Source organism: Rhincodon typus, chromosome 25, assembly GCF_021869965.1.
Source record: "Rhincodon typus isolate 14 chromosome 25, sRhiTyp1.1, whole genome shotgun sequence".
Taxonomy (NCBI): Eukaryota; Metazoa; Chordata; class Chondrichthyes; order Orectolobiformes; family Rhincodontidae; genus Rhincodon; species Rhincodon typus.
Genome location: NC_063356.1, coordinates 11,395,525 through 11,411,769, shown reverse-complemented (window position 1 = coordinate 11,411,769; position 16,245 = coordinate 11,395,525). Strand labels below are relative to the sequence as shown.

At 42.1% G+C, this 16,245-nt stretch overlaps 1 protein-coding gene across 2 annotated transcripts in view; it reads left to right on the top strand.

The window, feature by feature from the left end:
• Positions 1-16,245, top strand: part of slc45a3 (solute carrier family 45 member 3) — a 136,764-nt gene that overhangs the window by 68,838 nt on the left and 51,681 nt on the right. The gene's annotated exons all lie outside the window — the stretch shown is intronic.

Genomic DNA, 16,245 nt, shown 5'->3' with positions numbered 1-16,245 from the left:
CTCGTATGTAATATGTGGTTAGGATTTGGAACGCGCTGCCTGGTTGGATGGCAGATGCAGATTCAACAGTAGTCTTTGAAATGCAATTGGATAAATGCATGAAGAAGAAAAATTGTGGGCATGGGAAAAGAGCTGGGAAGTGAATTTACCTGAATTGAGAGAGCTGGCACAGTGGCTCAGTGGTTAGCACTGCTGCCTCACAGCGCCAGGGACCTGGGTTCGATTCCACCCTCTCACGACTGTCTGTGTGGAGTTTGCACATCCTGCATGTGTCTGCATGGGTTTCCTCCCACAGTCCAAAGATGTGCAGGCTAGGTGGATTGCACATGCTAACTTGCCCTTTTTGTGTCCAGGGATGTGCAGGCTAGGTGGATTGGCCATGGGAAATGCAGGGTTACAGAGAAAGGATAGGGGGTGGGTCTGGGTGGGATGGGCTTCGGAGGGTTGTTGTGGACAGGATGGGCCGAATGGCCTGCTTCCACACTGTAGGGATTCTATGACATAATAGATCAAGCGGCTTCTTTCAGTTCTCTTCAATCATTTGAGTTTATTTTGTAAAGCTGATATCTGTATCGTAAGAAAAGTAAAATATTTTAGATGATTTAAATGCCCAAGTATTGTAATCCAATCTGACTAAGTGGGCAGTTGAATTTGAGGCTCAGTGAGGGGATGTAGCTAGACACGTATTGATTAGAACCCAAAATCAATTGAGGTCTACCCTGGTAAAAACTTTCTCAAGTGAACCTGTCCTAACAGTACGGGAAGGAAACTTCTGTGTTTAGCTATCCTCCCTCACTCACTAAGCCTTAGGAAAATGAGCAAGTTAGGCAAAGGATAGACAATGGATGTGATCTATTTGGATTTCCAGAAGGCCTTTGACAAAGTGTTGCACGTGAGGCTGCAAAACAAAATAGGAGCCCATTGTATTGAGGGCATGGGGATTGGCTGACTGGCGGAGGACAGAGAGTGGGGAGAAATGGGTCTTTTTCAGAATGGCAGCCGGTGACTAGCAGAGTACCGAAGGGTTCAGTGTTGGGACCAGAACTATTCACGTTATACATTAAAGATCTGGACAAAGGTATTAAGGGCATTGTTGCTAATATTGCGGATTACACCAAGATAGGCGGAAGGGCAGGTAGTAGTGAGGAAGCAGGGAGACTGCAGAAGGACTTGGACGAGTGAGGAGAGTGGGCAAAGAAGTGGCAGATGGAATATAATGTGGGCAAAGTGTGAAGTTATGCACTTTAGTAAGAAAAATAGAAGCATAGACTATTTTCTAAATGAGAAAGGCTTCAAAAATCTGAAGCACAAAGGGACTTAGGAGTTCTAGTTCAGGTATCTCTTCAAGTTAACATGCATGTTTCTTTGACAGTTAGGAACTTTTATGCATTGTTAGTGTTCATTTCAAGAGGCCTAGAATTCAAAAGTAGAGATGTGCTGCTGAGACCGTGTAAGGCTCCAATCAGACTGCATTGTGGGCAATTTTTGGCCCCATTTCTAAGGAAGGACGTGCTGGCATAGGAGAGGGTCCAGAGGAGGTTTATAAGAATGGTCACTGAGATGAAGGGCTTGACATATGAGGAGCAGTTGAGGATGCTGGATCTGTACTTAGAGTTTAGAAGGATGGGAGGGGGGACTCCGATTGAAACTTACAGGATACTGGGAGGCCTGGATTTGACGTAGAGAAGATATTTCCACTAGTAGGAGAGACTATGACCTGAGCTTACCGCCTGTGAGTGAAGAGACGACCTTTTAGAATTGAGATGTGAAGGAATTTCTTCAGCCAGAGCATAGTTAATCTGTGGAATTCATTGCTGCAGAAGGCTGTGGAGATCAAGTCATTCAGTGTATTTAAGACAGAGATAGATAAGTTCTTGATTGGTAAGAGGATCAAAGATTACGAGGAGAAGGCAGGAAAATGGTGTTGAGAAACAGATTAGCTGTGATTCAATGGCGGAGAAGATTCGAGGGGACAGATGGCCTAATTCTGCCTCTGTTTTGTAGTCTTATGGTTGATACAATTTCTGGTAGTTTCGAATGAGGCTTTATCACACAAAGTAGTTGAAAAATCATTTTTCATCAAGTTAGAATTATATTTGCTGCTTGAATGTTCCAGGACTGACTTTCAGGCTGAACCTGAACCCAGGTGTCCAATTAATCTGACTGTATCTCCTAATAAAATTTTAAGTGTGGAATAAGGCTTCAAGTTGGTCTAAAAGGATATTTGTGAATCACGTGAATGTGGCCATTTGATTCAGAAGTTCACTGCTGCTTAATCTATGAGTGCATTCCTTAATGAATTTCAGCCAGATAAACCCAAGACACAATTTGGATCACTGATGTGAATGTAAGGCAGGCAAGGTGCAGATTTAAAAATGAATGATGACTAAGAATTCCTTGCTATCCTGGGCTGGGCAATACTTGAATAGATGTCAGGAGGAAGTGACATTCCAGGAGATTAATTAGTCTTTTTTCCTCCAGGATAGAGCACTGTTTCCCTGTATCAAAGGTTTGTTTCACTGGGTAGAGTGGACCCAGTTTCACAGTTAATGATTTACATGGAATCGAGCGATTTATAGTGCATCATGAGCATTCAGGAAGTTAGATAGATAACCCTTAGTCCAATTTAATTCTGGAATTCCTGCATTACTGCACAGGTTCATCTAACATTGAGTATTTTTTTGTCCCTTAATATGTTCTTAACCATTTTAATTCCAATTCTTATCACAATTCACATTTCAGTATCAAAAGTAGCTATTTAATGGCAAATGGTTATTCCATTTATTGCTCAACTTTTGTCCAAAACACTCCTCATAGTTTGAACTGGATATGCTTTGTATTGTTCTCTTGTCAAAACATCCCTACTTTAAAAAAGGTTTTAATTGGGTGAAAAAATGTAAACACTGCAAAAAATATGCAGTGGGTGTTTTGACTTCCCAAAGATTTATTTGAAGTGCAACTAGACATAAAAATTATTAAATGTAATGGTTTGACATGAGTAAGGGACAGGGCAAAGGAGGGACAGTAGGGATTAGAAATGAATGATTCTTTTTATCTTGACAACATACTGTAAGCTGCATGTCCCATAGAGCCTCTGTGGACCACACAGATTCCCAAATAATTTTGACTGTGACAAAAAAGGCTCAATATCAGAAATACTAAAAGAAATCACTCAGTTGTTTTTTTGCACACCTAAATTAAATGCCACGATATTCCCCTGACTTGGCTTTAGAAGTTTCATTCTCCTGTTAAGAGAAACTGATTTATATTATGACCCAGCTTCGCCAATAGGAAAATGAATGGAGTAGGGAAAATCTTAACTATTGCTGATCCGCCCATCTCCTTGCAATATATCGCTTCAGGTTCAATTCCCCCCTTGGCCATCTGTCTGTGTGGAGTTTGCACATTTCCCCCTGTCTCTGCGTGGGTTTTCTAAAAGCACCGGTTTCCTCACACAGTCCAAAGATGGGTGGGCTAGGTGGATTTGCCATGCTAAATTGCCCACAGCATCCAGGGTTGTGCAAGCTAGATGGGTTAACTGTGGGAAATGCAGGGTTATGGGGATGCTCTTCAGAGGGTCCGTATGGATTTTTATAGGCCGAATGGCCTGCTTCCACACTGTAGGGATTCAGTGATGTCTATGATAAGAAATTGAAGTAGGCTGTAGCCCCATGAGCCTGCTTTGCCATTCAGTAAAGTGATTGATTTCTTTTTTCTATCAAATTCACTTTACCGCCTTATCCCCATATCTCAGATACTGGCCTGTAATTATTGAATATTTATTGATCTCTTTCTTGAATATTTTCAATCACAGCCTCTGGGATACAGACCTCCAAAGGTTCTCAAACCTCTGAAGATATTCCTTTCCATCTCTTTTCTAATGGGTGATCTATTATCCTGAGACTGTTACCACCACCCTACTCCTTCTCAAGTTTTGACTCCATCCAGGAGAAACAGTCTCTCAGCATCTACCCAATAAAACCCTGTAAGAATTATACACATTCATTTAGTTCATCTCTCATTCTTTCAAACGCCAGAAAAATAGGCCGCCTCTGCTCAATTTCCTCTTTATTTTGCTCAGGAAATTTTTGACTGTTAAAAGAACTTTTTTAAAAAAAATGAAAGAACACACTTTGATCAACTAGGTAAACTTTCAGGTCAGTTCAAATGGATAATTTTGAGCTACTACATGTCAAAATAACTGAAACTTAAATGACAAGTCAAGAGTTTGATAAAATCATTATGTCCTAGTGGTTTATCTGAAATTTAGAAAGCATTTCACAAAATGCCTCAAGGCACTTACTGCAAAGAGCTAGGTAGTGAAATGGATGACCAAAGCTAGGAAGAAAAAGATAGGATTAAATGAATTCTTTGCAAATAGAGACGGCATAGCTAGTAACATGTCTCATTTCTCACTATTGGGACTTCTTTCTAATTAGATAATTGGGGCATAGAAATAAAGGGATAGTGTCCATTCTGACCGTCAAATTAGGAAGTATAGGAGACTGAATGCAGGAGGTACTCAGGTATGGAAGCAGGCCGATATGTGGCAAATTTTAATACAAGGGATATAATAAGGCAGCGCATTTGATGGGGGTACTAGTAAAAAGAAAAATGTGCACTGAGAACATAATCAAGGATAAAATCGACCCATAAAGGCAATTGGAGAAGGATGATATGTATCTAGAGGTCTGTAAAAACAGGTTTCAGAATGGAGAGGTGGGTGGGAGATGTGGAAAGGGGGAAATTGAATTCTATAGGAAGCAAAGAAATAATTTTGAATCTATAGAAGACTCTGGTTAGGCCATAGCTGGAGAATTGCATATAATTCTGTCAATAGTTGGAGTAAATTGTGTGGATGAGAGAATTTGGTTACAAAGAAGAGTCTTGGAAAAACCAGATCTGTATTTTCAGGACTAGAGAGGATTATTTGGGAACATATGGATAAGTTCAAACTAGTGACGGGTTGTTAGCACTGTTGGTGAATCTTATCTAAAAAGCAGCATGCAGCTTGGAAGCCACAAGGAGAGAAGCAAAGATTGTTTCCCCTATAAAAGGTTTATTAACATGTCTAATATACCACTAATGTCTAATAAAGCAAGAACAAAAACAAAGTGGCTGGAAAAGCTCAGCAGGTCTGGCAGCATCTGTGGAGGAGAAAACAGAGTTAACGCTTTGGGTCCGGTGACCCTTCCTCAGAAGCAAAGTCAATTGTATCTTTTCAAAGGGATTTGGATACACACTTGAATTCAAGGCCATGTTAAAGGACAGAAAATACATGGTAAGTTGGCAGCATTCTTTCTGCATGAGAAGGTATGGGGTTCACTATGTCTTCAAGATTCTGGGAAGATTCCTGATGACTGGAAAGTAGCAAATATAGCCCACTATTTATGTAGGTAGAAAGGAGAGTGAAGCACTGCAGATCTGTTAGCCTGTCATCCACGGTATGAAAAATAGGTAACAATCTATCATAGAGGATATGATGACTGAACATTTAGAAAAGAGCAGCAAAACCAACATAGATATGAAAGGGAAGTAATTTAGTATGAAGGGAAATAACACAGTTCTGAAGAAGAGTCTTACCAGACTCAAAATTCTATTTAAAAACCAGAAGAACTGTGAATGTTGGAAATCCAAAACAAATTGCTGGAAAGGCTCATCAGGCCTTGCAGCATCTGTGGAGAGAAATCAGAGTTAACATTTCAGGTTAAAAACAAAAAACCTGCATCTTAATTTGTGCATCATTCGATCTCCAGGACTTGAATTTTTACTGGAACTTATCCAGTTAAATTAAATTAAATTAACCTGCAGCGTTAACTGTGATTTCTCTCTATAGATGCTGTTAGACCTGCTGAGCATTTCCAGCAATTTCTGTTGTTGTTTCAAAATAGTATTTCTCTTCACAGATGCAGCTAGACCTCAAGGTGCAGGGCTGGATGAACACAGCAGGCCAAGCAGCATCATAGGAGCAGAGAGGCTTTTTTTTAGACGTTTCGGGCCTAGACCCTTCATCAGAAAAGGGGGAGGGGAAGGGGGTTTTGAAATAAATAGGGAGAGAGTGGGAGGCGGATAGAAGAGGGATAGAGGAGAGGATAGGTGGAGAGGAAACAAACAGGTCGAAGAGGCGGGGATGGAGCCAGTAAAGGTGAGTGTAGGTAGGGAGTTAGGAAGGGGATAGGTCAGTCCAGGGAGGACGGACAGGTCAAGGGGGCAGGATGAGGTTGGTCGGTAGGAGACGGAGGTGCGGCTTGAGGTGGGAGGAGGGGATAGGTGGGAGGAAGAACAGGTTAGGGAGGCAGGGACGAGCTGGACTGGTTTTGGGATGCGGTAGGGGGGAGGGGAGATCTTGAAACTTGTGAAATCCACATTGATACCATTGGGCTGCAGGGTTCCCAAGCGGAATATGAGTTGCTGTTCCTGCAACCTTCGGGTGGCATCGTTGTGGCACTGCAGGAGGCCCAGGATGGACATGTCGTCTGAGGAATGGGAGGGGGAGTTGAAATGGTTCGCGACTGGGAGGTGCAGTTGTTTATTGCGAACCGAGCGTAGGTGTTCTGCAAAGCGGTCCCCGAGTCTCCGCTTGGTTTCCCCGATGTAGAGGAAGCCAGCTAGACCTGCTGAGTTTCTCCAGCGTTTTCTGTTTGTCCCTGGTACAGTACTTTGAAACAGTCCCAGTTTAGAGACAGTGAACCAAAGGGCCTCCCTTTACCTGTTGAAATTTCTATGTATGTCATTGGCGTAAAGTTTAAAAGGAAGAGAACTTGTTCTATTGGGATGTGTTAAATACAAATTGCAAGAAAGTGGAGAAAATAGCTTCTGAATTATGTCTCCGAGATAAGTGAAAGATTATCTAATTAGAAGAGAAGTGTCTTTAAGAAGGACAGAGAGAGAGAGAGAGAGAGAGAGAAAAAAAAACTAAAAAAGGTAGGGAGTGATTATTGTCTCGGGACCAAGGAAGCTGAAGGCATAGTCTCAAATGGTGTAGTGACGTAAGCCAGGAATGTGTAAGAGGCGAAGCATGGAGGAGCTCTGAGAACCTTGAAGAGTTGTAGAGATAGAAGTAGTTGTAGACCAGAATTTTGAGATGGGAGCTTAGAGGAATGAGGCCATGGAAAGATTTGATGAGTATTTTAAAAGGGAAAAGTTGCCCAATTGAGATTTTTAAAAAGTGGCAGATGGAAAAGAATGTGGGAAAGTATGAGGTTACACACTTTGTTGGGAAGAATAGAGGCATAGATTATTTTCTAAATGAGGAAAGGTTCTGGAAATCTAAAGCACAAAGGTACTTTGGAGTTTAAGTTCAGCAATTGTCATAAGATTAACATGCAGGTTCACTTGGCAGTTAGGAAGGCAAATGCACTGTTAGCATTCTGTTTCAAGAACGCTAGAATACAAGAATAGAGCGGTACTGCTGAAACTGTATAAGCTCTGATCAGACTGCATTTGGAATATTGAGAGCAGTTTTGGGCCTCCTATCTAAGGAAAGATGTGCTGGCATTGGAAGATGTCCATAGGGGGTTTACAAGAATGATCCTGGGCATGAAGGGTTTGTCATATGCAGAGTGTTTGAGGACTTTGGGTCTGTACTTGATGGAGTTTGAAAGGATGAAGGGTGATCTCATTGAAACTTATAGAATACCGAGAGGCCTAAGATGTTTCCAGCAGTAGGAGAGACTAGGACCTGATTTCACAACCTCCAAGTGAAGGGACAACCCTTCAGAACTGAAATGAGGAGGAATTTCTTCAGCCAGATGGTGGTAAATCTGTGGAACCCAATGCCATAGAGGACTATGAGGACCAGTTTGTTGAGTGTGTTTTTAAGACAGAGATATATGCAGTCTTGATTAGTAAGGAGGTCAAAAGTTACAGGGAGAAGGCAGGAGAATGGGGTTGAGAAACATATCAGCCATGATCAAATGGCAAAGCAAGTTTGAAGGGCTTAAATCTACTCCTTTATCTTACGGCCTTAATGTGGGACAGCATAACTCATTTGTTTATGTCAGTGAGTTGGAGACAAATCATATAACTTCGTTTTATTTTCAGCTCTTGTTTGCGACAATGTAATGAGAAGCTAACTAACAAAATTCTATAATAAACTTGCTTTTTCCTGTAATTTCTTTCAAACATCCTTTTATGATTACATATACGCTATAGTGGTACTTGGATAAACCTTAATTATGTTTTGTTCTTGGTGCACCATAGTCTATTGTTAAATGTAACTGCAGGCCAGGCAAACTAAAGTATGTCAGACTGATCTTCAGCAACAATTATGTAAAGCTCCTGTTAATTTAACTGAATAAGTTCCAGTAAAAATTCAAGTCCTGGAGATCGAATGATGCACAAATTGGGATGCAGGTTTTTTGTTTTTAACCTACATTCCAATCCAGGTTAGGTTGATGGGTGAAAGGTTCAACAAGCTGGTGATTACTAGACTCCCAAAATAAAATATGTGCGTCAGTCACGATTCTGTTATTGTGGCAGTGGTATCCATTCCACAGCGCTGCCCCTAATTGTTTGCTAAGTTGGTGGTTCTGCTGTTGTAAGCCACAGGGTGCTTGACATGGAAAATGGGACTGTAGCTCATGGATAGAAGATGGCTTGTTTCTCTATCCAACATACCCAAACTGATGTTAACAAAGATAGTAGGAACTGCAGATGCTGGAGAATCTGAGATAACCAGGTGTAGGGCTGGATGAACACAGCAGGTCAAGCAGCATCATAGGAGCAGGAAGGTGCCCAAAATGTCTTGAGCCTTGGAGCAAACATTGATGATTGTTTTATGTTTATTAAACGTTTTAGAGAAATAAGTTAAATGTTGGCTGAATCAACTTCCTAAACTTTGCTGTTCATGTGACTCTTATGTTAAAACTTTCAAGAACTTTCAGTACCACATCTGAAATATCAGTATAACTTAAGATGGTACATGCTGGCAGGCCATTTGACCTTCGCCAAAGAGGCACTGGGGCCCTAATCTGATGCCAATCCACGTGTACTTTCCCACAAAGTACGTGGTGCTTTTGTGGATTATGCCTTCCTGCATCTCCCAGCATGTCGTTACCAGCAGAGGCGGTGAGTAACAAAAGCCAAGTCGGCTGAGCTTACTTAGCCAGAGCAAGAATGAAGGACATCGGTATTCCCAACACGGGCATAAATGCCAATTAGAGTGCCCTCACTTCTGCCCTGACTCAGCCACCTCACCTCTAAATTGCCCTTTGTTCAATGTTTTTCTTTTCACTGTTGCTGAACATGCAGCTGTACAAGTATGAAGGAGCCTTTGTGTAGTTATGTTGAACAAAATCTGTCTTTTTGCTTCCAAGTGAGAAAATAGCTGACCTGTGGCCCTTGCCGTTGTGCCAGAGTGGCCGTGAAAAAGCTGATTTTAGCAGCAAATACAGCATAATAGACTATCGTGGATCATGTTCCAACCCCAGTAGTTCCAGTGTAGGTTTTTTTTTCCTGTCTCTGATATTGAGGTCACTGCACTCTGTTGCTGCTGAGACAGAATGTCTGCCGTCTAGTACCGGGTACTCCAAGAAGTTCTTATCACTAAATAAAGTTTTCACTTTGATGTTTTCAGGCTTATTCAGCTAAACCTAATTAGTCATGATTAAGTATGATGAACTTTCATGGCCCAATAATTTTATAGATGTCAATGCTTTCCCACACTTGCATTTTCTTTTAATAAGTGTGGATCGTACACGTGGTTATACAATGAGATGAACGATGAGTTTAAATTGGAGTACAAACTTTGGTTCATGAGCTGAGTGAGGAATGTACAATACAGTGAATATGTAAAGGCTGCATCTTCTCTCTTGTCGCAGTCTTTATTTTGACATTCACCACTCTGTTAGTTGAATTTGTGCCTCCTTTAGGTTCGATTCCCACTCCAAAACACACGCCTCTTGGCTGACATTCCAGCGGAGTACTGAGGGAGTCCTGCAGTGTCCCGTCCAATGTGCCATCTTTCAGATGAAGCATTAAACCAAGGCTTCCATCTTCCCTCTCCATCCTTTCATCGTTTCAAAGGAGTTCCCAGTTCACCTGACCAATGTTTAATTCTCAACAGCAGTGAAACAGCCCATCTGGTTGTTATCAACTTGTTTTTTGTGGGAGCTTATTGTGCACAACTGACTGCTGCATTTCCTGTATACTACAGGAATAACTATGCTTCAAAAATTCTTCATTGACTGTAAAGTCCTCTTTTTATTTGATTTGATTGTCACATGTATGAAAATACAGTGAAAAGCTTTGTTTACGAGCAGTACAGGCAGATCACAGCAAGGAAAAGATGTACAGATCAAAAAGGATGTTCAGAAGTGTTAGTAAAGTGGCTGTGCACTTGCAAGTTCTCCCCAGCCCTGAGTCATAGAATCCCTACAGTGTGGAAGCAGGCCATTTGGCCCATTGAGTTCATACTGACCTTCTGAATTGCATCCCACCCAAACTCCACCCCACCCCCCAACCCTGTTCTTGTAACCCTGCATTTACCAGTGCTGACCCACCTAGCCTGCACATCCCTGGACACTATGGGATGATTTTTAGCATGGCCAATCCACCCTAACTTGCATATCTTTGGAATGTAGGAGGAAACCAGAGCCCCCAGAGGAAAACCGTACAGCCACAGGGACAACGTGCAAACTTCGCACAGGCAGTTCCCTGAGGCTGGAATCGAACCCAGGTCCCTGGCACTGTCAGGCAGCAGTGCTAATCACTGAGCCACTGTGCTGCCCTGTTTGATGTAGGTGGACTTTATTTTTGTTTTTGGCACCACCGTGTGCTCTGTTTGACAGTGTAGTAGATATGGGATTATTGCATCTGTGATTTATGTCCTACAACCTGAGCACACTGATCTCTGATTTGTTGAATCTGCTGACTTGTTATGAGGTGATAGTGTGGTGACTATAATTGCAGTATAATGAGAACACACTTGTTAATGAGATAATGATATGATGATAAAACTCTAACATTGGCAGGCACATGAGACTCAGAGAGGATGAAATAACTACTAAATAAAAGTAAAGTCACCATGGTCTTATCAGACCATAGAGCTACTTTCTCATTAGAGAGGGGGAGAGAGAGAGATGACTGGTGTTGGTTTAACCTGAGAGTCAGGCGAGGGGAGATGTTGGGAAGGAGAGTCCTTTACGGTAACCTCAGCCTGTGCAGGAATGAACCCATGCCTTTTGCGTCAGTTTATCATAAACCAACCATCCAGCCAATTGAGCGAACTGACCCCCTGTATAACTACTAGACAGCTGTAATATAAAGATCAATATTTTGTCCTATATATGCAGAAATAATAGCATAGTCTCTATAAAATTAGTTAGAGACCAAGATGCAGCGACTCAGCATAGGGACTGTACAACCTCTGTAGACAGCACCTTCCAAACCCATGACCATTCCATCTAGAAGGACAAGGGCAGCAGGTACATGGGAACAGCTGGAAGTTCCTCTCCCAAGCCACGCATCATCCCGACTTGGAAATGTACTGCCATTCCTCCATTGTCAATGGGTCACTAACGCCCTCCCTAACAGCACTGTGGGTGTACCTACACCACATGGGCTGCAGTGATTCAAGAAGGCAGCTCACTGCCCCACCATTTCATGGGCACTAGGGTCAGCTGGCCCAGTCAGCAATATCCACCTCCCCTGAACGTCAACATCCTGACCTTGTGGTAGGCAGCATCCATGAGGGCAGAGCAACTTAGAGGTTGTTGTTATTTTAATCAACTTGCTGGACATTCCATGAAACATCTCCAGGGCAAGTGGGACTTGAACCCAGATATTCAGACCCAGAGTTAGGGACATTACCACAGTGCCACGTGAACCTAAATGTTCTATCCATTGACTGGCACACCAATTATAGATTTTGTTTTCAGCCAACCTGTTCAGAGATGACATGACTTCTGGAGCAGGTAGGATTTGAACCTGGGCCCTCTGGCTCAGAAGTAGGGACACTAAAACTGAGCCCCTAAAGCCTATTGCACTTGGTATTCCTGGGCTGTCTCTCATTGAAATACTAATCAGGCCTGAGTCTGCTTAGCTTCCATGATCAAAAATAGTTGAGCCTTTTCAGATGAGTGTGCAACTAGGGGCTGTATCCGTACAGGTAGATTTATCCATGATGTCTGCTCAAAGTGGTAATCATTGCCCCCTGAGTTCAGGAGGGAAATTTCAGCTGTGCTTTTGCACCTGATCGCTATCCAGTGAAATCTGCTAAAAGATGTGTGCCTGGATGAAGGGGAGGGAAGGTAAGTGTTAACAGGAGATGCCTACCATGGGTGAAGAGCAGAAAATCACCACCTCCACCTACTCCACAAAGGTGCAAGGAAGCTTTCATAGGAATGCCTGAGGTAAACCATTTGTTGACAGAAATTAATGATTTATTATTTAAAGTTGAACTGGTGACCTCCAGTTGGCTGCAATTGCTTCTCAATATTTGGAATGCATGACTAAATCTGCAGCAAAACTTGTTGAGCTTGATTAGATTGGATAATGTTGTACAGGCTCCAGTAGTAAACTGCCACGTTGGAAAACCAAAGTAGTTTGAGCAAAGAGGAGGAAACTGTTGGATTTGTCATGGGGTGTTGCTGCTTTAAGTTGTTAATATTTCCGTAGGTTAGCCAGTCCCCTTCTAAATATTTGAAATTTGAGCTTTTTTTTGTTAGCTGCCAGCAAATTGTGTAATGATTTGTAATACGGGTCAACTTGGCATAGGATTGGCAATAGTCAATAAATTTGTATCAGGTCTGAATTCCAGTGCAAATGATCAACACTTTGCATTCCTTATGACCTGTTGTTTCCAAAATCTATAATTTGAGCTCAGTGCAGCTTACAGTTTGCTTCAGGCAAGTTGTGGTTTTCTTGTAAATTAAAGCATTTTGCTTTTGTCAAAATATAAGGAGTTGGCTTGTGTCACAAAGGCAGGTGCGGAAACTCTTCATAACATTTGGAGTGGTATTAACTTCACTTTCTTGAAAGGAATACCTGACCCCAAGGCAATAGAATCTCCAGCAACATTACTTGGTTTTTCATTGATGGTAGAACATTCTATTGCCATCTGAACTCCTCCAAATCCATCATTCGTGTATGACTGCCCTTCATTTGTCTCCCTTGTTTTCCTGCACTTGCTAGTTTTGTGGCACCCAGATACCTTGATGTGCACTTGCTGTCATGTTGCAACAGTTCATCCACATGCAGATTTTCCAAGTCCAAGAACTGCTCAATGCTGACTGCTCTGCTCAAGTCCCCCAAAAAACACAGGAGTTGTGCTTGGCACTGTTCTCAACTACACAGATTTATCAAAATAGACTTTTTTGTTTCAAAATAAATTCATCTGAAAGCCTCTTTGTTTGTGTGGTTTCAGCTACCGACTGCACTTGCATGCCAGTTACTCAATCATGAAGGGAAGGTATTGTTGGATGCGCACAGCTGTGGTGAAGTTGACCATCTTGTCTCAGTCAGGGCCCATGTACTGTCAATTTTAAAGGGAAATAAATTATTTGAAAGCAGGCTTTCACAAATTATCCCTGGAAAAGTGCTATTCTATTCAGTATCTGTAGAAAACAAATATTGACAGGAAGAAAAGATAATTATATTTTATTGTAAGTGGAAATGAAATAAAAGTATGATATGAAATATCTCTCATTGCTTGGTAAAGAGGGTACCCGAATGTGTATTGCTAAAGGTGGTGACTGGTTATTAGATTACCAATTCTATCATTTGGTTTGGAAAGTCAAGACCATGGTTCTGGGGAATCCTCAGTTGAGGAAGAAGGTGGACATTACAGAGGCTCGCTTGTCGAAGTTGACCTCATGGGAACATTTGCGACGGAGACGGAGGAACTGAGAAAACGGAATGGAGTCTTAACATCGGGGAAACGAAGCATAGACGGGTGACTGCTTCACAGAACATCTACGTTCTGCCTGAAAAAAAGACCCTGAGCTTCCAGTTGCCTGTCACTTTAACACACCACCCTGTTCCCTGGGCAACATCTTTGTCTCAGGCTTGCAGTGTTTCAGCAAAAGCTTAATGCGAGCTGGAAGAACAACACCTAATTTTCTGCTTCAGTACCCTGCAGCCCTCTGGACTCCATATCGAGTTCAATAATTTTAGGGCCTGAACTCTCCCATGTCCTACTCCATGCACCAGGCCTTGTTATTATATAGCCTGCCATTGTACACTACCTATTGTTAGCCACTAACAGTCTCTGCTAACAGCTATTCACCCTCCTAGATAGATTGTTATCAACTCCTTTGTCTGTCCAACTGCTCTTCTCTCTCTTCGGGCTCTATCCCTACCTATTGTTTACTCCTCTCTGCACCCCAGCAACTTCTGTTTTTGTTACATTTATGTAGCGCTTGTAGCAAAGCAAAATGTCCCGAGGCATTTGCGGTAGCGTAAAAACTAAGGAGATATGATCAATTGGGCTATGCACAGAAGTTTCCCACTCACTGAGGGCTCAGGTGTGCAATGATTGTTACTGGAGCAATGGGCTTCATCCCTAACTTTGGAGACATTAGCTGCCAAGATGATAGCAGTCAATGTCTCCTTTAGTGACATTACAGAGCTGCGCACGCTTAACGTTTTGATTTTGCTGGCCTGACATTAATCCTGCGACTGAATGTTAGGCACTTTGCATCTGATGGTGTTGTCGAGTGCATCAAAGTGGAGGGCTGTTGCTTCTTTTACAAGGGGTTTGCTAAGTATTTCCCTGTGAATCCAGGAAGCCATCTGTTGACAAGAGAAATCTATCTACCACATGCTGCTGGCTTGTTCTGTACTTAGTGAGGCATCAGCATCCACTTTCTAATAGCTTTTGCAAGACAAAAAATAGTGCAGGTTAATCTTCCATGCAGATCAACATTAAACACATTACTCCAGGGAAGCCTCCTCCACATGAAATTGCAGGTTGTCACTAATCCTATGTGTGTGCGATTTTACTTAAATAGAAAGAAACAGCTCCCTCTGAAGGCAGGCTTCCTGTTCTGGGATTGATATAACCTGTTTGCCCCGTAACCACCCACAGATTCATTATCGCGAAGCCCGTCTCTTTATGGGGGAGGAGCAGGGAGGTGGGAGGTGTGGAGAGAGAGAGAGAGAAAAGGTAGGCAGAAGACTTTCTCAGGTGCATATCTGCCTCCTTACCTCAGCAATGAATCAGCCCAGACTCCATTTCACACACAGCTTCAACAGGAAAGGAATGCAGGCCCTGTTCCTTTAAACTGGTTTGAGGTTTGATGTGATGTGTCTGAGAGATGAGAACTCATCTCCTGCGGATGGGCAAATGCCTCGTTAAGTACCTGCTGGTTGACAGTGCTGAGTAATGAAGGGAGTTCACTGGCTTGATCTGGAGGAAGCTGGTGCTGTTTAATTGGTAAGTACTTTACAGGAAGGAGCAGGGGCTGGCATTGCCCATTGCCTTACATTAGCTCCTCTTGTTGTGTACAGCTGTTTTTCCAAGTGGTAGAAGCTTGCAGGTGACAGACAGCCTATGGGGAATTGGTACAGGTTTGAGATTCATTGAATATTAAAAGAAGGAGCTCTCTGGTACAATAGCAGTGATCCGTGGGGATTAGTGTATGTATTTCCTCTGTGTGTGTGTGTGTGTGTGTGTGTGTATCCCTCTCTCTCTCTCTCTCTCTCTCTCTCTCTTTTTCTTTTTCTGCATGCACACATGATTCTCCTATAATGTGCAAATGTGCCCCTCTCTTCCTCTACACAGTGTACCCTTGTGCATGTGAGTGTTGGTATTTATATGTATGTGGGACCCCTCTCTCTGCTGTTAAAACAAGAAGAAAAACTTGTGGTTTTTAAGCATCTTTCATAACTCCAGACATCCGAATGTGTTTTGCAGCCAATAATGTACTTTTGAAGTGCAGTTGCTGTTTAAGTGTAAGAAGGACAGCAGCCAATTTCTGCATAACAAGCTCTGACAAACAGCAATGTGATAATGACCAGGTACAATAAGTCCTCATTTGAAGTTGTAGTCAACTTCCTGAAAATTGCAACTTTAAGTGAAAAGACTTTAAGCGAATCATATTTTCCCATGAAAACTAATGTCAAAGCTGTAAATATGTTCTGTAGGGTTTTTCTCATCAGTGAAATAAACCCTCTAATTCAAAATATTTTACATTGCATTTACAGATGTAAGAATTTAGCAACGTTTCAAAATGAAATAGATTTTGAAATATATAGGAAAAAAGGTAGCTCCTATTTGCTGCCGATCCTGTTTACCAAACCTCC